Raw genomic sequence first — 21,311 nt, 5'->3', positions numbered from 1 at the left:
TGGGTACTGCAGGTGCTGAACCAGAAAGACCATATCATGTGGTGATCCACAGCTTTTAGTGGCAGACTTTACAACAATAAATAATGCAAGTAGCAAGCAATTAAGGGTTGTGAATGGGTTGGGTATGACCTGATCCAAAACCATACCAGGTCTGGTACGATCCACATTTGGTAATAAGGAAAGAGGTCCTATTAACTATTTGGGTCAAACCCGAGGATCCAATTAACATTTTGAACTGGGTATAGTTTATGAAATTTCATACTAGACCTGAGCTCCGATTAAGATCTGCAAATTTTTAATGCAAAAATTATAAACATATATTATTCTACCATGTCTAGTCCAGCGTAAGGATGTAAATGGGTCGGATTTAGCCATTACTGAATCCAACCTAATTGGATCTGACATAATCGGATTTCGATTCAAAGTTAGATGGGATCAGACCAAACCAAATCCAGATCCGACTAGCTTAAAATCCGATATTTATACAATCAGATTCGGATCTTAGTCAGATTCATATTTGGACTCGGATGCAAAACTCAATACCAATTCCAGATCCAAATTTGGCTATCAAATCCAACTTATCGGAATTGGATTTGGGTTGAATGCCAGATTACATCCGACCCATTGACAACCCTAGAGTCCAGGGTTTGGTTATGTTATCTTATGATAACTGCATGTGGTTTTGCCTACAGTAGGTCCGGTCGGACGTGAACTCGCGACCAGCACCACTGGGATGGGTCTGGGTCTGGAACCACCCAGGTTTTGTGAAGGTCAAACCCATTGACACTCCTAACTTAGCCAATCGAGGGACATGGTTCACCAACCTAAGGGATAGGTGGGTGACATGTGAAACTTGCCCAACTTCATGAACTTCATCATGGCCAAACTGGTGAACTACAAGGGTCTCCTCATCTTAAGGTCAAAACTTGTTTACCTTAATCAATGTATTAAACAATACATAAGTTCTACCAAGTGCTCGAGCTTTCAAAAAGGAGCAATGTTTCTTTAATATTTTTCTTGAAAGTTCACAAGTAGAAAAACAACTCTTCTAAATATATAATCATGTAAATTCACACCCTCTTTGAGGGTTATTGGATTCATATTTCATAAGAAAAACAAGAACCTACATGTAGCTAGCAACAATGTAGAAAATAAATCAATAAGGGAGTTTAAGATGCATTCTTCATCATTATTATGATAATCTAACAATGCATGCATTTTCTTGGAGTCATACATTAGAGAGCGAATCTGCCGTTGATCTAGACCAGCTATCGAGAAATGAATATTTTAAGATCAATTGTGAGGGTTGGATGGTACGGTTGGTCCATTCTCCCCTGTGGATCTTGGGTTCAAATTATGTTGGTTCCTAGTTTTCACATGTGTGCATGCACACGTGCTCAAGTGCGTCCCCAACATATTTGTTTTGGATCTGACCCAAAATCAGATATCACCTCCCCATTAAGAGTAGATCTAGTGATCATGGATGCAGATTGATGACATGCACTGATTTTTGTTTGTAAAAGTGGTGACATGCTAATCCCAAATACCTACATGGTGCGGCTCCATCTGTCATACGGCCATTGCACAAACACATGTGTCATCCTTCGATGGCAGGATCAGGTGAAATCATATTGCACAAATGCGATGTGCCGCGATGACCCTCTGTTGTACATCCTGTTAGAGTGGGGGACAAACAGATGGATGGTGATCAGGTGCAGCAGTACATTGCATTTGTGCAAAGCCGCCCTCATGTGGCAGATGGATTCTATCCTGGGCCTTGAGCCTGACACAGGACCCCGCTTACCACATGGGATACCACCTCGGCGGTAACGCTCATCCTTCTCTTTAAAAAGTAAACAGTGAAAAGCTTCACTTCCAATCCATTGCAATGTAAGGAAAGTTATGTACAATATCTGCCATCCGTCTTACAGACATAATGTTTATCAAAGCCTCAGCAAGGCTCATTGAGAACAGTCGACATGATTCCAAGGCGGGCCCCATATGTACCAACCAACCTCTTGTTGAGCACCGTTCATCTTTGAGATGGAGGGCAGTCATGCACTTGCACACCAACTTTCTGCACACAACAAAAGCATAACAAGGTTGACCTCTTCCAAAGATGCTTTGTGAAAGGATGATCATCAAGGATAATGAGTGCATGCCCTTCTTAGTTCTTAGTTCTTACACTGTTACACACACATACCACTTTTTAAAATACATTACAGAACATAAAGCAACATACCTTCATAAATATGTCTCCCAATGTTGTCACGCTTCATCCATGACATCCACGCACACTCTCTCTCTCTCTCTCTGTAACCTTATTTCCCACAACTATAAATCAAGGATCAACTAGTGCAGCAGGAAGCAAGGAGTTGAATATGAAGATGACAAGTTCCGAAGAAGAGCAGAACCGCAGACTTCGGCGGCAGCAAGAGCAATACAGCCACCTCACTAAGACTGCATTGGTAGCCATGATCACCTCAGTGCTACTAGTAGCCATCCGGCACCAACTGCAGCTACTCTTGCAGAGGCAACGGCCTCCGCTCGCACCGTCTATACTGTTCCTGCTGCTGCATGTCATTGTAGGATCCATCTTGATCACCTCCATGAACGTGCCGCCGATCGATGAGAAGCAAAGGAAGGTGAAGTTGAACACAATGAACAAACATGAAAAGCGCAAAGATGACGACGATGATCTGCAGGCCTCGGCCGAGGAAGTGAACGCAAAGGTGGAGGCTTTCATAGCAAACTTCAGGAGGCAGTTGGTGATGCAGAGGAGAGTTCACTCTTTCAGGAGGCAGTATGGCTTGTGATGAAGTTTACATGTTGCATGGTGAATCTTAACATCCATGTGGTATGTTTAGGAAAATTCTGGATCTGATACCACTGATGTTTAGAGCTTCAACATCCTAATCAATGGATATATTGTGTTAATAAAGTAAAAATCAACGCGCCAGGCTGCATCCGATGTCTTTTTTTTAGAAGAATAAATTTATTAATGAAAGAATCAGTATTGACGAAGAGGATTCGTCTCAGGTTACAAGAATTTACATAGAGGAGATAGCCACTGCGGCTACATTAACAAAGGCCCCAACAAAGACGCTCCCAACCAGTCACTCGGCGCATTTGATGTCGTTCGACATTTAACCCATTACGGCTATATATATATATATATATATATATATATATATATATATATATATATATATATATATATATATATATATATATATATATATATATATATATATATATATAACTGAACATATTAGGCCCCATTTTTTTTTCTGCCCGTCTCATTGTTTTGAAGTATTTTAAGATAGATCTGAACCGATAGATGTGTTTAGCATGCCCAATTTAGTGAGAATCGACTCTTGGATCATGTGTTTTTTCGATGAAAAAATATGATTTTATAAGCTGGAAAAAACTGGTGCCTTCTTAGCCATTGATTTTGGATGACCGGAAAAACGTGTATACAGGTCAGATTCTGGCGATCCAAAAGTTGGTTCTTTCTAAACAAAACCTATAGATCTACAATGTTAGTTGTGAGAAAAAAATACTTAAAACTATGATTATTTAAGGCGCCTAACAAGACCTAACTAAAAAGGGGGCCATTACTCTCTCTCTCTCTCTCTCTCTCTCTAGATATATATATATATATATATATATATATATATAAAAAATCTGTGTTTGTGAATTTTATTTGGTACACTCAATTTTGTCATACTCGTGGCAAAAAGTCATGCACTTTACCTCCTTCATTTGTCCCCACAAGTATAACGTGGTGAGCTAAATTTTTAAGCCATGGGAAGGAGAAAAACCAACTCAAATCACAAGCTTATCACTTCGCTTGCCAACCTCATATATAGATACATTTTTTAAAAATCTAAAGTCATTATAAACTCTTTTCATGGTATTTGTTAAAATGAGATTTATGTGTTTAATCAACAAGGTGTTATTAAACCGAGGTGGTATCCCATGTGTAAGCGGAGTCCTGTGTCAAGCTGAAGGCCCAGGATCGAAACCCTCTGCCATATGGAGCAGCTGTCGTTTTGGTAGGGGTCCCACAGCTGGACTTTCAAAAACAAACAAACAATTAAGTGTTATTAAAGAGAGCCCCAATGGCTCATGCATGAAGAACTTGTGAATGTCACCAAGGTGATTGAAGTCACAAGTTTGAAACCTACAAGTGTCTTTTTCCCATGAGACCGAAGTTAGGTGTATTCACTGGAGGTAGGGATGAGAAACAAGTTGAGCAGATCATCCTTAGGCTCGGCTCGGCTCAAAATTGAGTTTGGCGAGCCAAGCTATGAGGCAGCTCATTTAGGTAAATGAATTAAGCAAGAACAAGGCAATTCTTGGCTCAGCTTGGCTCGTATATTATATATTTATAAATTAATATATTATATATAATATACGTATTATATATGTTTTATACATGTAGTATACATATGTTATATATATTTTATACATTATCAAGCTTTAAAAAATACTAATTTTTTTTTAAAAATGAGGCAGATAGTGATCAGCTCGTAACGAGAATGGGCTCGGCTTAGCTCGTGATGAGCTCATGAGCCAAGTCCCAGCAGGAGTATACCCTTAACAAGCCAAGTCAGAACAGCCCCAGCTCTGCTCGTTCGGATCGTTTATCAGTCCTAACTGGAGGTCAAGGGCCCCATTGTCCTTGAGTACATTTCTTAAGCCAATGAACTTTGGTGAGCTAGGTGATTTTTCTTCGGTTATTCAGAAAAAAGAGTCCTCAACATGTGCATGGTCTCTCTCTCTCTCTTCCTTATGTGTGTGTGCATATATATAATCATGAAATATTGATTTCTCACATATAAAGCCATTAATAATGGCAGAAAATGTTCACAAGAATTTTCCACGAGGCCCCATCCTTCCAGGATTCCCGTGACTTCAGTGAACTTCACGGGAACTATTATCCCATACACATGTTTTTTTTTTACCAATCTCCAGTCCGTTGGACATTATAGGTTATGGGTCCAACCCACAAGTCTGATCCTCTTTGACACCCATTAGTGGGTCACGTTAGTGGCCACGTAATGGGGATAGTGGGTGGGAGTTACGTGAATGTCGAGAAACCACATTCACGTAATTGCCTAATCTCCCATTACATAAGGAGTTAGGGACTATGAGGATGATGAGATATTCATAGCATTTATCCTGCCAAAACAGTTTTGCATTCAGATACAGTGGAACAGGGTCCTGCTCACCGTCGACCTAAGGCTTGGGCTCATTGTGGGCGTCGACCGGCTGAAGAGAATGCCGAATTTTCTACATGAACTCCATGGCGAATTCAGGTACGCTTCCTGTTAGTGTTTATTTTACAAGATTCTCCAACATTGGGTTATGAGCCCACAACCACGCATTTCCGCTGTGCGTGGCCGTATAGGCCCTTTCGGCGTTTTGCCCCGTTGTTTGAATTCTGCCACAGCGTGTCACCGTAGGGTGACATCCTGGCAGACTGTCGCAAACATCACTGTTTGCGATAGAGGATGGAAATCATTTTTCCGGCAGACTATCGCCATGGGGCGATAGCCTTCATCGACAATTGTCGTCGTAGGAACGACAACAATTTCCCAGCAGCGGTCAGCTCAGGCGACCCTCATTAATAAAAAAATGGATCGTTGTATACCTGTGGCCGTCGGGCTGCAGGGAGGATCTGTCATCACCGTTGGAGTCGTCGCCTGAGATCCCCTGCACCTTCGGGTTGCAGGGTGGTCGACATATGCCAGAGGTGTTGCCGGGGTTGAGAACGCCAGATGGCCGGCGTCTAGGGTTTGAAAATCCCCTTTTCACTGCCCGACGTTCCATCAGGCTGCCAGTGGAGTCGTCGTCGCCAGGGCATCTACGGGTGATTCCAGCCAGTAGCCGGTGCCGACAATCGCACGTCGCCGTGGGGCAACGTCGTTCACTGATGGGAGGGCGACGTGGGTCGCCGGAGGATTTTTGGGCATCCATAAACAGCATCAAGATTATCCGGTGCTGGGGCTGTCGCTGGATCAGACGATCGTCGTGGGGTGATGTGCCGGCTGGATCGACCGTCGATCGCCGGCGACCTTGCCGACGCTGCTGCACTAGTTGTGCCCTTTCTTCCTCTGCCTCTTCAGCCATCAGACGGCAAAGCTTCGCATCGTCGTCGTGGGGCGACGTCAATCGTCGGTGGGTTGACGCCGGTCGCCGGCAGGAGGCATTGGACGCCGACAGCCGGCGTCGGTCGCCGTTCGGTGACGTGGGTCGCCGTGGAACCGAAAAGGGCGGAAACCCTTTCAGTTTCCCTAGAAATGCAAACTGAAATCGTGTATTTCTGTTTCATTTTTTTTAAGGGGACCGAATTGGGTCCGACGTGGAGACCCGATGACAGACCCAATCCAAACCCATTTTTGGATGGATCGGGTCTGCCGTTGATTCTTGGATCTGATCCGAACCCATAATGGTTCTGGGTCTGGGTCGGATCCGGAAAGAATCGGGTCTCTCTCTCTCGGATCGAGTTAGAATCGGGTCTGACCCGGATCCATTATAAGTCGGGTCTGATCCGGGTCCGTTTTGGACCGGGTCTGTTTCGGACTGGGTCCAACCTGGGTCTGTTTCGGATCGGGTCTAACCCGGGTTCTGTTCGGACTGGGTCCGACTCGTATCAAGTATGGGTCGGGTCAGACCCGGATCCCATTTGAACCCGGTCAGATCCATGATAAGCAGGATCCGGACACTGTTAAGACTGAATTGGATCAGGAACCTGATCCGGCCCCTTCCAGAACCGGTTCGGAGCCGTTTTTGACCAGTTCTTTCCAGTTTTTCACCGATTCTGAGATGCTAAGACCTTGTTTTCATAAATATATGAAGATACAAGGATTTTGGCATACAGTTATAGGGTTTTATGAACTTTTGTTCATATTTAGTATCGATTCATAAGGTTTAGAACCGGTTCGGACCCTTTGATGACCGGTTCGAAGCGGTTTCAGACCGGTTCAGAGTGTTTTTAGACCGGTTCCTACTTGAGGACCTTGGGTTTTACCCATATGAGCATGCTTTTGTTATTTTTCATGCTTTATAAAGTATTTATTTTAAATAATGCATGACTTATGCATGTTAATTCATGTATTTTGCGTTGGTTAAGTTGTGCATGATGATTTTAAGCATGAATTGTAACTAAATTCATGACAATTAGTTTATGTATATTTGTTGAAGTATGAACTTATATTATGTCATAAATATACATGCATTAAAATGTGTGCATGGGCGTGCTCCATAATACGAATAGGATTTTCGGTAAAAGATCTTGATTAACTGATTCTTGTAATCACGAAAGTGATCTGAGTCGTGTTAATTAAGGATTCTTTGGACCGTATTAAGATTCATCATTATGATTGTGTGTGAATTTATGAAACATCGATTCTACCCAAAGGTAGGTCATTGTATTCCAAATTTACACAGGGTGTGATAGTAGATGTGTATTCCAACCCATGAAGCATGTTCGTACCCAAAGGTACAGTGCTGAATTGCCTCTTGTTACATGATCTGCTAGTTTCACCAACTGAAGTCAATTCCTTGATAATTGAAGAGACAGAGCAACTATGAGTATTATCATTTTCACCAAAGTGGAATGATAATGGCTCAACTATGCTTGTCTCAGAAAAGGTGAAAATAAAGAGTCTCACTTTTACCTTTTCAACACGAGTCTCATCTGAGCAATAATAGTAATGTCTTTCTGTTTTCGTTCCTTGTTTTATCAGGTTCCTTCCTTATCGATGGTTCAAGTAATATCATCATTTTAGACGGATCAAATTTTTTTGATTGGAAAGAAATCGTATTATTCACTTTGGGCTATATGGATTTAGATCTGCCCCTTAGAATTAACGAACCTCCCGCTCTTACAGAGCATAGTACAGCCGATCAGAAGGCTGCCTCTGAGAAGTGGGAGCGCTCGAACAGACTTAGCCTGTTGCTTTTGCAATCTCGGGTGGCTAAGAATATTCGAGGTGTTATTCTTCACTGTGAGACAGTGAAAGAATTTCTGGGAGCCATTGAGGCTCAGTTCGTCACTTCTAATAAGGCAATGGCCAGTACGCTTATGTCCAAATTAGTGTCTATGAAATATGTTGGTGACAGTCACATCCGACAACACATTTTAGAAATGAGGAATATTGTGACTCAACTGAATGACATGAAGTTCGCCATCTGTGACTCCTTCCTAGTCCATCTGATCATAACCTCGTTACCTACTGAGTATAGACCATTTAAAATCTCCTATAATACACATAATGATGAGTGGTCTTTTAATGACCTATTAGCCAAGTGCGTTGAAGAAGAGGAGTGATTAAAAGGTAAGAGGGTGCCAAGTGCACATACGGCCTCTCATAAGTATAAACAGAGGTCGATGTCAAAGAAAAACTCCTTCAAAAGGAAGAATCAGAAGAAAGTCACTGAGGAGAGTTCAAACTCTCAGGCGAAAGCTAAATCCCAGTCAGAAGCACTTCTATAAAGTGTTTCTTCTGCAAGAAAAGGGGTCATAAAAAGGTGGATTTGTTTGAAGTACAAGAAGTGACTCAAAAATAAAGGTAATAAGTCATTTGTTTCTCATCAGTGCAATCTAATTTATGTTACATTGCATAGTTAGTGGATTGATTCAGGTGCCACGGTGCACATTGCCAACTCTTTGCAGGCATTTCTGAACAAAAAGGAACCAACGGAGCATGAATGAAAGAAGCATCTTCTCGAGACATAAGATGCGTTCGCATGTCAAGAGCGTTGGGACCTGCAGAATTGTATTGGAGTCAGGATTTATATTGGATTTGGTCGATACATTTTATGTGTCATCTTATAGTCAGAACCTAATTTCTATTTCAAAACTTGATAAGTATAACTTTGTATTTAAATTTGAAAAATCTGAACTTATTATTATGAAAAAATCAATGAATATAGGTTCTCCATATATGTGTGATGGTTTGTATCGATTAAGAACCAAATTCCAAATTCGGGAATCTCACTCCATTAGGAACATAATGATTGGCAATAAACGTGGTCTAAAGGATGATCAATCCTATTTGCTTTGGCATCGAAGGTTAGGACATATTTCAAAAGAGAGAGTCCAAAGACTCCTGAAAGAGGGAATCCTTGGATCCCTTGATTTTACGAATATAGAATCGTGTGTTGATTGCATAAAGGCTAAGTAGTCTAACACATATAAGAAATATTCCAAACGCAGCAATGTAAAGTTAGAAATAGTGCATACGATTGTGTGCGGCCCTTTTTCATCGTGTTATACAGGTGAAAAATAGTTTGTCACCTTTATAGACGATTACTCACGGTATATGTATATCTACTTATTATCTGAAAAATCAGAGGTCTTTCAGGTTTTTAAAGACTTCAAGAAAGAAGTAGAGAAACAAACCAGTGAAGTTATTAAGGTTGTCAGGTCTGATAGAGGTGGCGGATATTATGGTCGTTTCACTAAAATGAGAAAAAAGGAAGGTCCATTAGCATGATTTCTAAAAGAGGAAAGCATTGTACCTCAGTATACCATACCTGGTAGTGCTTACCAAAATGGTATAGCTGAAAGGAGAAACCGTACACTTAAAGAAATGGTTCGAGCAATGTTGAATCACTCAAACCTCCCTTTGACCTTGTGGGGTGAAGCTCTTAGGACAACATTGCATATTCTGAATAAGGTTCCTACGAAGGCTGTTCAAAAGACTCCTTATGAGTTGTGGACAGGTAGAAAACCTTGTTTATCATATATGCACATATGGGGATGTCCAACAGAAGCTAAATTGTATAACCCACATATAAAAGCTTTTGATCCTAGGACAACTAGTGGTTTCTTCATTAGTTATCCAGAAAGATCAAAAGGCTTTAGGTTTTATTGTCCATCTCATACACCACAGATAGTGGAAACAGATAAAGCAAGATTTCTTGAAAATAGTTCTATTGGGATAGATGCGTCTCAAAATATTGATTTTGAGGAAATACAGGATTCAGGTTTCACACCTGCTAAGGATAAAGACCCGATTTTCTCTATCATTGTTCCTTTAAGTAATGTAAGAAAAAGTTCAGTCAATGAATATCAATCCCAACTAAATCTGGTTGTTGATGAGGATATACAACAACAACAGGATACAAAGGCTAATTTTGAACCACCTGTAGCACCTGTATGGAGGTCCACCAGAATTAGGAAATCTACTATCCATTTGGACTATGTGGTGTATTTACAAGAGTCAAATGATTTCATAGACATTAATGAAGATCCCTTCACATTTGCAGAAGCCATTGAAAGTGAAAGATCAACACATTGGATTAATATCATGAAAGAAGAGCTTGACTCTATGGCAAAGAACCAAGTGTGAGATCTTGTACCTCGACCTGATGGAGTTAGACCGGCTGGTTGTAAATGGGTTTATAAAACCAAAACAGACTCTAAAGGTCATGTGGAGAGGTATAAGGCTAGGCTTGTTGCAAAAGGTTTTACACAGATAGAGGGCATTGATTATAATGAGATTTTTTCTCTTGTCTCAACTAAGGAATCATTGACGATAATCATGGCCCTCGTAGCTCATTATGATTTAGAGTTGCATCAGATGGATGTGAAAACTGCCTTCATGAATGGGGATCTAGATGAGGAGGTATACATGCAACAACCTCCTCGTTTCAGTATAGATGACTCGAATAACTTAGTTTGCAAATTGAATAAGTCAATTTATGGACTTAAACAGGCCTCCCGCCAATGGTATAAGAAGTTCAATCAGGTAATAATGAACTTTGGATTCACTGAAAACATTGTTGATCAATGTATTTACATTAAGACTAGTGGGAGTAAGTTCATAATTTTGGTTTTATATGTTGACGATATTCTTCTTGCAACTAATGATTTGAGTCTATTACATGAAACAAAAGATTTTCTTTTCTCTCATTTCGATATGAAAGACATGGGTGAGGCCACTTATGTCTTTGGAATCGAGATTCGTCGTAATAGAACTAAGGATGTCATTAGCCTCTCTCAGAAATCCTATATCCTTAAGGTTCTTAAAAGATATGAGCTGGAGAATTATTTTTCTTGTTCGACACCTATAGTGAAAGGGGATAAATTGAGCTTAAAGGATTGTCCTCAAGATGATATTATGAAGGCTCAGATGGATATTGTCCCATATGCTTCTGTAGTTGGGAGTTTGCAGTACGCGCAAACCTGCATTCGACCTGATATAACATTTGTTGTGGGAATGCTTGGTAGATATCTGTCAAATCCAGGCATTGCGCACTGGAAGGCAGTGAATAAGGTCATGTGTTATTTACAAGGAACGAAAGACTATATGTTGACATACAAGAAAGCTGACCACCTAGAGGTCGTTGGATACTCTGACGCAGACTTAGGAGGGTGTATTGATAATAGAAAATCCACTACTGGATACATTTTCCTTCTAGTGGGTGGTATTGTCTCATGGAGAAGTGGAAAGCAGTCTACCATTGTTGCTCATACTATGGAGGCAGAATTTATTGCTTTATACGAGACTTCATCACAGGCCATTTGGATAAGAAACTTCATTATAGGTCTTAGTATAGTGGACTCTATTGAGAGACCACTAAAGATTTTTTGTGATAATGAAGCAGCCATGTTCTTTTTAAATAACAACAAGAGCTCAACATCGTGTCGACACATGTAGTTAAAATATTTTATTGTTAAAGAAAGGACTGAGAATCATCTGGTATGTATTGATACAATTGGGATGAATGAAATGATTGTGGATCCCTTTACTAAAGGGCTAGCACTGAGATTGTATTTCCAACATGTAAAGGGGATGAGTCTTTTTTATTCTTTCTGATGTATGACAATACATTATGTGATCACATTTGTGTTTATGTTTTGATTCTCTAAGGTTTTGTGTTATTGTTGATTTTGCATAAAGAATCTCTCATGTGAGTTAAAGAGAATAACAGAATAACAATATTAAAGGACCAATAGAATAGGTGAGAGACCAACCTATTCATAAAGGTAATTTTCTACATGCTTAAGCACTGAAGGTGAATTGTAGCGTAGTACATGGAAATATGACATTTCATAAAGGGGTGTTCATATCCACGATTCATCCTTGTGATAAAGGGTGACATGTGAACCCACATGAAGTATTTAATCGAGATAATGGTATACACCTCGATTTAGTACACTTTTGGTGCCAATGGGTAAAGTGGGAGAATGTTGGATATTATCGGTTATAGGTCCAACCCACAAGTGTGACCCTGTTTGACACCCATTAGTGGGTCACGTTAGTGGCTACGTAATGAGGATAGTGGGTGGGAGTTACGTGAATGTGGAGAAACCACATTCACGTAACTGCCTAATCTCCCATTACATAAGGGGTTAAGGGCTATGAGGATGATAAGACCTTCATAGCATTTATCTGGACAAAACAGTTCCGCATTCGAATACAGTGGAACAGGGTCCTGCTCACCGTCGACCTAAGGCCTGTGCTCGTTGTGGGCGTCGACCGGCTGAGGAGAACGTCAAATTTCTACACGAACTCCATGGCGAATTCAGGTACGCTTCCTATCAATGTTTATTTTACAGTATTCACCAACACAATCTCCATCAACATATAGCAGCCACTAGGGAAAATCCCAAAATATCCCATTTTCCCTTAACCAAGCCCCTTGACCCGAGGGGGCAGCGTAGTTGGAACGGGCCTCGGCGGAGCAGCTGTTAGATGTGCAGCCGAGTTCGATTCTCACAGGCATTATTCCCCTTTGCTTACTGGGGTGAAGGGGGTGCGCCGGGGTTTACACCTCCCTGAGCTGGTTTCCTCTCTCCTGTATGGAAAAAAAAAAAAAAACAAGCCCCCCGGCTCATTGTCTCATAGCCATCATCTTTGCCCTGTCCCACCTACATGGGTTGTCTCACAGCCTTCATGATGTCAAACGCCCACATAAAAGACCAATCATTTGACAAGAAAGGAATCTACAAATGCCCTTACTTGGAACTCACAGGGAGAGGCTGTTTAAAACAATCTAACCTCATGGATGTGCTCAGCATGGACAAAAATAATAGAAATCAACCCTTGAGGTTTGAAATTTTGGTATATTGTAAGCCGTTTCAATCATGATTCATAGGTCAGTTTCTACTAAACTAATATGTAGATCACATCTTGAGGATCAGATGTGCAGAAAAACCACCAACGGGGCTCGGCTTGTCTGGTAGGAGCAGTTGGTGCACGTCACCTTGTGTTGGGACGTTGCAGGCAACCCAAAGAAATAATTGTATAACTGGTAAGGGTCCGCCTAACCCCAACTTGCCTTAAAAAAAAAGATCTGCAGAAAATCTGAAAAAATTAAAAAAATTTACTTTTCCTCACTAGGGGTTTCCTTACCCACGAGGGTAAGCAAACATTACCCTCGACCATATGGTACTCTCTAGTAGAAAGCAGTCTTCGTATTTGTTTTGCAAATCAAGCCCTATAGATATGATTTACAGTATTTTTTAGTTTAAAACATGTTTTAAGAGCTGCAAAAATCAACAATAGGTAATGTGTTAAAATTTCACAACTGAAAAAATCACGTTTTTACATTAAAGGCACTTGATCCAAACCATGCTAAACGCATCTATGATGTCGTTCGCCAATGAGATACAAAACTAGGGGAGCAAGTGTTGGGTGCAAAGACTAATGACTCGCCTCCAATGTAATTTGGCTGCAAATCAAACAATTTGTGACCAAAAAGCATTGCTGGTGCTCTCGAATGATAGATGCCTCATGTTCGTAGGGATATAATCATAGGAACCTCATTAGTCCCATGGACAGATATAAAGAGAGGCTCAATGTAGTATAAATCAGTTAGTTGCATACGTGCATATTACCATATTACATAGAGCCATGCGTGTTCAAGCATATATACATATACAAGAAATGTGCAGCAAAACAAATTCTGAAGTTGGCCAACTCCATGTTAAACCATTCATATGCAATCTCATCAACTCTAAGTGGTTACTTGGAAGTTGAGCAGCAAAACAAAGTCCCTCACTAGGTGATACTTGAAGTTGGGATCCCGAGAATAGATCACCACGTTGTAAATCTTCTCTTTGATTTTACATAACTTTGGAGAAAACTACTGTAAAACCACAATCTAAGAGCAAGGACAGCACCTGATTTTCAGTCACTCTTACAAACAGACTTACTATATTTCTTCTCTTCTCCTAATTAATGTACTTAAACAAGCAAACGATCAATTTGCGGTTAAAGTAGCCAGCACTCCACAGAAAACAATCAATGTTTAAGAATACTCCATCTTGAGGAATCGATGCACCTAACTCTGATTTGTATGTCATTTGGATTCATATTAAATGGAAACTGAAGACAACTGAGTGACAAGAACGCTTTCATCACTAAGAATTTATCTCACATGATAATCTAATTTACTTCTGTGTTGTGCCCCTTTGTATGTTATTCTTAATGAGAAACTGCACAATAATAGCATGCCATGCATTCTTTTAGCTGTGTCCATGTGGCATAGCTACAGTCTACAGATAAAAATAGTTACTGTATTTATGTAAATTCTGCATCAATTACTAAGTTTATCTAATATTAACAAATTTAGAATGCCAACGATGGTAAACTCTCTTATTAACAGAATCAAGAGACTAAATTCTGGAGATCACCCTTTCAGAGCTTGTGTGGTCAAAAATCTCAAAATGTAATCCACATCATTTGATGCTTCTACAGGGTAAATTCCCACATGGTTTACTGTTTAGTTACCTACTTAGATCTGCAGTCTAGTTTCATGTCACCTGATGGGCAAGAATATAACGGCCACTAAAAGTCACCAGCAAACTGACAATGAACCATATGCTGAAAGGACCACAGAATTTCCTGCATGTGCACTCTGTCCTGGGCATGTGTTGCGCCGGATGAAACTGAAAGTACAAGTTTCATTTGAAAATTATAGCATCAGCATAATTCCTTATATATTGCTACTGTCTAATTTGGGGGTTCGTAGACACTAGTGTGCTGCAAAGAAGTAACTAGGGCAAGGGTATGATGTGATAGTAAATGAGATTTATACAGGTAAGTCAAACTCCACATAGTTCACCGCAGCCCATCGATGGGTTGAAAAGATGAAATTAGCTCAATAGAACAATCCCTCATTTACGTGTTCAACATACAGGATTGAACTTTTCTGCAAGCACGCATATACTGTCATAGGCATAAAAGATGCAAAGTTTCTAACCATAAAGAAGCTTCCTTCCGCACATAGCTTTTCCTACCAATATGCCTCACAAATTGCACCAATATCCTATGTTTTGCACCAAACAGAAAAACATAACCACAGAAATCTGTCAATTTTTTCACTGAAAGGTTTTTCATAAAAAAAGTTGGTGTTTCCACATCAATTGATGGAGGTAGCAATTTTTTTGTTTTATTAGCACTAATAAATTTCCCTCGCTTGTATTCCACAGATCATTGTAGTCACTTAGCTATTAGGCTCTTGCCATATCTTCAGGCAGTTCTGTTATTTCACTGCAAAGGAGTTAACATGGTACCAGCATAAGAAGCAAATCTCGAAAACAAATTTGTTGGGTGTCTGCATTAGTACATTTCACTCTATTATATACAACAATTTTGCACAACTTAAAACCTGCTTCTGGGATACGTGAAGAGTTATTCCATGTGAGCATTCATCATCAATTTTAACCTGCTTCTGAGATTTTTTCTTTCAGCATGCAATAGTAATTGTCTCCATATTAGGACCCCACTTCCCTGGCATTGAATCATGTCCCAAAAGAGACATCTAGGCTGTTGTATCAACCACCTATCAAGAATCAGTAGCTCACCATGGCGATGCTTTTCAAATTTATCATGCCGGCGTCAGATTGCCTGGAACAACCTTGATATGTGTTATTCTCCTTTGGAAAACTTTTTCTTCAACTACTTGATGACATTTTATGATCTTTTGAAGTGTATCAGTCATATTTACACCTTTAGGTACTATATTTTACCATTAAAGCCACATGCAAAGAGGTGTTCTATTTTTCTAGTTTCATGGAAAATTAGCAATTTATGCAACTATAGCAACTGCTTTATATAAATCCAGAATGGTGGCGCACTTCCTCAGTCTTGTCATTAGTGGTTTCTGCTTTCTAGCAGAAAGGAAAATCATCAGTAACATTCATGAAAGACATCCATAGCACTTTTTCCACAGAAAACAAGTCTTATCAAAATAATGAGATGCCTATTATGACAAAGAATGGGAATTACACAACTAATACCAATAAACACATGAAACTTCTAAGATTTACTACATTACCATGTCAATGAAACTATTTCTCGCAAGTGCATGGAAAAAATCATTTTATGGTCGTACATACACGACTTTGGTTTGATCAATCTATGACCAGCTAAAGCAGAATTTCCAAGGATGAATGGTAAATCTTGAGCAACTATCCTCCCTTTATTAAACTCAGCATGTTCAAGTTTCTCAAATAGATGCAACAATTACCAAGTACTCTTGTTGATCTACACCTCTTCCTTTTTTATCTACACCCCAGAAATAATTAATCCATCCTGCTTTGCCAATCATGTTTGATGTTAATCTGAGACAACATGCCCCCATTCAATAAAAAATCCAATCATGTTGTCTATTTAGTAAATAATGGGCTGATGAAAGGGGAGAGAATACAATAAAAGGAGAAAGAAAGAAAAGCAACATATGCAGCTTTGTGCAAGTGTCAGTGTGATCACTTGCGTCTCTTTAACCTTGACATATTGCCTACGGCAGTTGCTATTTACCTAATGACAAACAGCATTTACACCTTTTCAGACTGTTCAGATCTTATCATTTCCAATTGCAAAGTTATGCACGCTACTTGTATATTTATTTCCCTCACAGGATTCTAACCACACATCTATTGACCTATCCCTTCTACGGATAATCAACCATTGCCAACGGTGCATGCCACATTGCCAACAACATGTTTCAAATATATTGAAACTACTGCAAGACAAAGCTCAGTCGGTTGAGTTTACAATTGGTTTCAATCATATATGAACCAGTTGCTTGGGTAGCGCAGATAGAGGAACGGGTCTTTGTGTTAAAACCAGACGCCCCACAGTATTCAAAACCAACCTGAGCAATTACCAGATGGAACAAAAGCCTCAAATCTAGGAAGCAACGAGTAAACTGCAGAGTGGACAAACCATGGAAAAATTATTCGGCAACCATGCAGTCTAACATGAATCGCCAGGATCTCATAATTAGGAGTCAAGCATTAGAGCCTTCCTGTCAGGTGAAGCTACAAATCCATTTGATCAATAATAAAACTCATTCACACAGAAAGAAAAGTCCTAAACTACCTCTGAAATTTGTGTATATGCGAGTGTGCACGTGTGCAATGCTTGAAACAGATTGTCTATCTGTGCACAAATTCTCATCTATTCAAATTAAATTCAACCATCTAACTAAACGTACTTAAAATGGAAAATCAAAAAGAGGGGGAAACTTTGGTTATCACATCAAAAGGAAGATGACTTCTATTTCTACCACATATAAATAATTGAGGCATAATTTGCAGAATATTCTCAATTAACGACTTCCAAACATACAGTAAGGAGAACAGTTAGCACGCCCAAACAGTGGAACGAATGCCTAATAAGCACTAAAATAATAATTGCTTTGATCATAAACGATAGTATGAGATTCTTTGAAGCATACGTGATGAAACTCATGAAAAGCAAAAAAGTTTTATAATATTACAGAGAAAGGAATTGACACAAAGTACATTAATTCTAGGAAAAGAGTGAAATTTGAAGATCCTACAAAATCCAACATACCATACAACAATACAACAGTGAAGTGAAGATCAGAGGAATTCATTCACTACCAATGATCTGTTTCTTCACTTGCTCATGCAAGTTTATTCAAGACGCTCCTCGTCCTCCTTGCTTACTACCATCGGGAACTCATCAAAATGTTCAGAGAAATCATACTGCTTGCCAATGTTCTTGAGTAACTGGTAGACCTGATACATAGTTGCCCTTTCTTTCGGTCGAGGTACCACACAAGAAAATGAGACCCTGAGGAACTGCATGATTTCTTCGTCGTGACCCTTCCCACACAAAGACTTATCAATGGCATCCTTAAGACGGCCGGCGGCTGCAAGCTGATTCACCCAATCAACCAAGTTACCCTTGAATCCTTCATCGGCATTGGACACATCCGTCGGCTTCTGCCCAGTCACCAACTCCAACAGCAGAACCCCAAATCCATACACATCCCCCTTCAATGAAGCAACCAATGTGCTCGAGTACTCAGGGGCGACATACCCCAAATCACCATTAATGAATGTACTAAGATTATTGTCGGAAGAAGCCAGCAGCCTGGCGAGCCCGAAATCCATAATCCGCGCTTCGTAGTCCTCGTTCAAGAGCACGGTTGCAGCACTTATGTTCTGGTGGATGAATGGTGGCTGGCAGCCATGATGAAGCCAAGCTAGGCCTCTTGCTGCTCCAATGCCAATCTTCAACCTCATCGCCCAATCGAGCGAGCTCGGCCGCATCACGCCATTGCCGTGTAGGAGCGACCACAGGGTCCCATTGGGCATGTGTTTATACACCAAGAGCCTTTCTTCCTCAACGATGCAATAGCCCAACAACGGCACCAAATTGGGGTGCCTGAGCTGACCATGCCTGCCCATCTCAGACCGGAACTGTTTCTCCGACAACGGGCAGTTCGGCAGCCGCTTGATCAGCAATGCAGATCCATCGGACAGACACGCCCGGTAGGAAGTGCCGGTTCGGTTCGACAAGACGATGTTTTCGGGATCGAAATTGTTGGTGGCAGCCATCAGATCGGCCAATTTGATCTTGACGATAGGCTTCTGAAACATGAACACATGAACAAATTTGTGTGCACTCAATCTATCCACCCAGCCATAACCACCACTATCGACGCCGGCGTGCCTTTCCTTCCTGCCACCGAAGTACCACCACCGGATGAAGAAGCCGAACAGCAGCGAGATGCCGGCGCCAAAGACTCCGGCAGCGATGATGATGATCATGCTAGTCCTGCCCAGCCGGCCGCACTTCGATCCGAGCGGGCGGCCGCAGAGTTTGCTGTTGCCACTGAACCCGGAAGGATCGAACCCGGCGAAGGACGACGGGATCGAGCCGGAAAGCATGTTGTTTGCAACTGAGAACTTCTTTAGGCGGTTGAGGCCGGCGAACTGGTAGGGGATCGAGCCCGATAGCTGGTTATCGAGGAGGAGGAGGGTGTTGAGGAAGTGGCAATCGGCGAGCTCCTGCGGGATCGGGCCGGAGAAGCGATTCTGCGAGAGGTCGAGGGTGACGAGATAGGGGAGCCACGAGCAGATTCCGGCAGGAATGGCGCCGGAGAAGCCGTTGCTCGAGAGGTCGAGGGAGGTCATGCTGGAGCAATACTGGAGGGAGTCGGGGATCTGGCCGGAGAGCTTCAGGCTGCCGAGGCGGAGCTCGAGCACCCGATTCTCACGATCGTTCCAGCAGCCGACTCCGATGAAGCTGCAGATGAAACTGACCGTCGAGTTGCTGAAGTCCCACAACTTCAGGTTCCCCGCAGGGTCGGAGAGCGACTGCTTCAGCCCCTTGAGGCAGAGGATGTCGTCCTCCGCCCTGAAACGACGAAGGAACACGGACGCTGCGAGGAACATGAGAAGAAGATGATGGAAGAGTGGGGTTTTCACCATGGTGGCGATTGTTGGTCTTGCAGAAGGGCGGGGGAGAAAACCGATGGCTGCAGAATTAGGCCTTCTTCTCCTTCGTGGATGAATCGCTATGAAAAAATCATGACTTTTTGTTATGGTTGGGATTGTTGGTGTTGCAGAAGAGAGGGATAGGAGACGAATAGATGTCAAATCGTGGTTTCCACTCCTCCATGGACGTATAATACGAGGAAATTAGACTTTTTCAAGATGTAGGTATAGCTAGCTTTTGATGGTTATGCAGAAGGGAGGACAAGATGATAGATAGGAAGAGGAATTAGGAGTTCTTCCTTTTCATTTATGAAGAACTCATGGTTTGTTTTATCTTGGTGGGTACTGGTGGTTCTGCAGAAGATGGGTGGGGATATTAGGGGTTTTCTCTCCTAATAGATGGATGAGGACAAGGAAATCAGGTGTTGGTGGGGATTGCTCTCTCTGCAGAAAGAAGGGAGAAGAAGATGAACAGAAAGAAAATCAAGGCATGCTCTTCCTCATGGATTGACCACCATGAGAAGGCTAGGGTTTTTCGTGTGAAAGGTTAGGCACGAAAAAATGGAAGGCCAGGTTTTCTCATGGGAGAGAGAAAGGAGTGGCTCGTCTCAAAAGAGAAGCAGGAGGTCACTGACACTGACTAGAGAGAGAGAGAGAGAGAGTTAATGGTTGATTTGTTAATCAAACAGTAATTAAATGCTTATGTGTGTTTAATAATGACTGATTGTTGGGAATGAGCATTAATTAGTTTAATTTTGGTGGAGTTTGACTGCAATGGGATACCACTATGTTCGGGTCGGGTCGGGTCGGGTCAGGATCCATATTTTGTGAACCCTTATCTGTATAAGACTCTTGGCGACTAGGTTCTCCGCAGTTCGGTTTAATTTGAAGTTTGTAGGTAAGGATATTGACGGATCTTCATTCTTATCAGATGCCATCAGAATCTGACTCCATTTAGTTGGATTTGATAAGCCAAAACTGTATCCGGTTTTAATAGGATGTAGATACGGCTTTGATTTTGATTTCTTGCTATCGAATCCGACGGATATCCGGATTTGATTGGCGGATATCCAATCTGATTACATGTAAAAAAAAACAATTTGACATGAGCTTTTCACCATACGCATCTGAATTCGAATCCACATGCGATCTTGTATTGGTTACATTCGATCCCAGTCTGAAGATTCTGAACCATCTACATACCTATTAGTAGGAATCAACTAGGAATGGTGCATGTGGGTATAGATATGATATGGTCAGACCTTCAATTTGAACCTCATTAGTGTTTTCTGGATATGGGTCGACCCATATCTGGCTATTCTTTTTTTTTTAAGGCAAGCTGGAGTTAGGTACCAGTTATACAACTATAACATACGGTTTTGATCCTGCAACGCCCAACACAAGGTGACGTGCACTAGCTGCTCCTACCAGACAACCGGAGCCCCTGTTGGTATATCAGGCTATTCTTGTCAAGATGAGGTTGGTATGTAATGGATTCCGATCAGAACTTTTTATTTTTTTAAATGAAATATTTATTTTGTTTTTTTATTTTTATATAACCACCCTCGGATTCAGAGATGTAGCTAAG

General features: G+C 41.2%; 1 pseudogene across 1 annotated transcript; it reads right to left on the bottom strand.

Annotated features, from left to right (window-relative positions):
• Positions 1–17,724: 17,724 nt before the first annotated feature.
• LOC149818423 (putative inactive receptor kinase At1g27190 pseudogene) lies at positions 17,725–20,345 on the bottom strand (annotated as a pseudogene). Its single transcript, XR_016427270.1, has one exon. The product of XR_016427270.1 is annotated as a putative inactive receptor kinase At1g27190 pseudogene (transcript).
• Between the last annotated feature and the right edge of the window lie 966 nt (positions 20,346–21,311).

Source organism: Nuphar pumila, chromosome 13 (assembly GCF_984573655.1).
Source record: "Nuphar pumila chromosome 13, dmNupPumi1.hap1.1, whole genome shotgun sequence".
Taxonomy (NCBI): Eukaryota; Viridiplantae; Streptophyta; class Magnoliopsida; order Nymphaeales; family Nymphaeaceae; genus Nuphar; species Nuphar pumila.
Note: the sequence above shows the minus strand (reverse complement) of the source record. Positions and strands in the feature narration are given on the sequence as shown.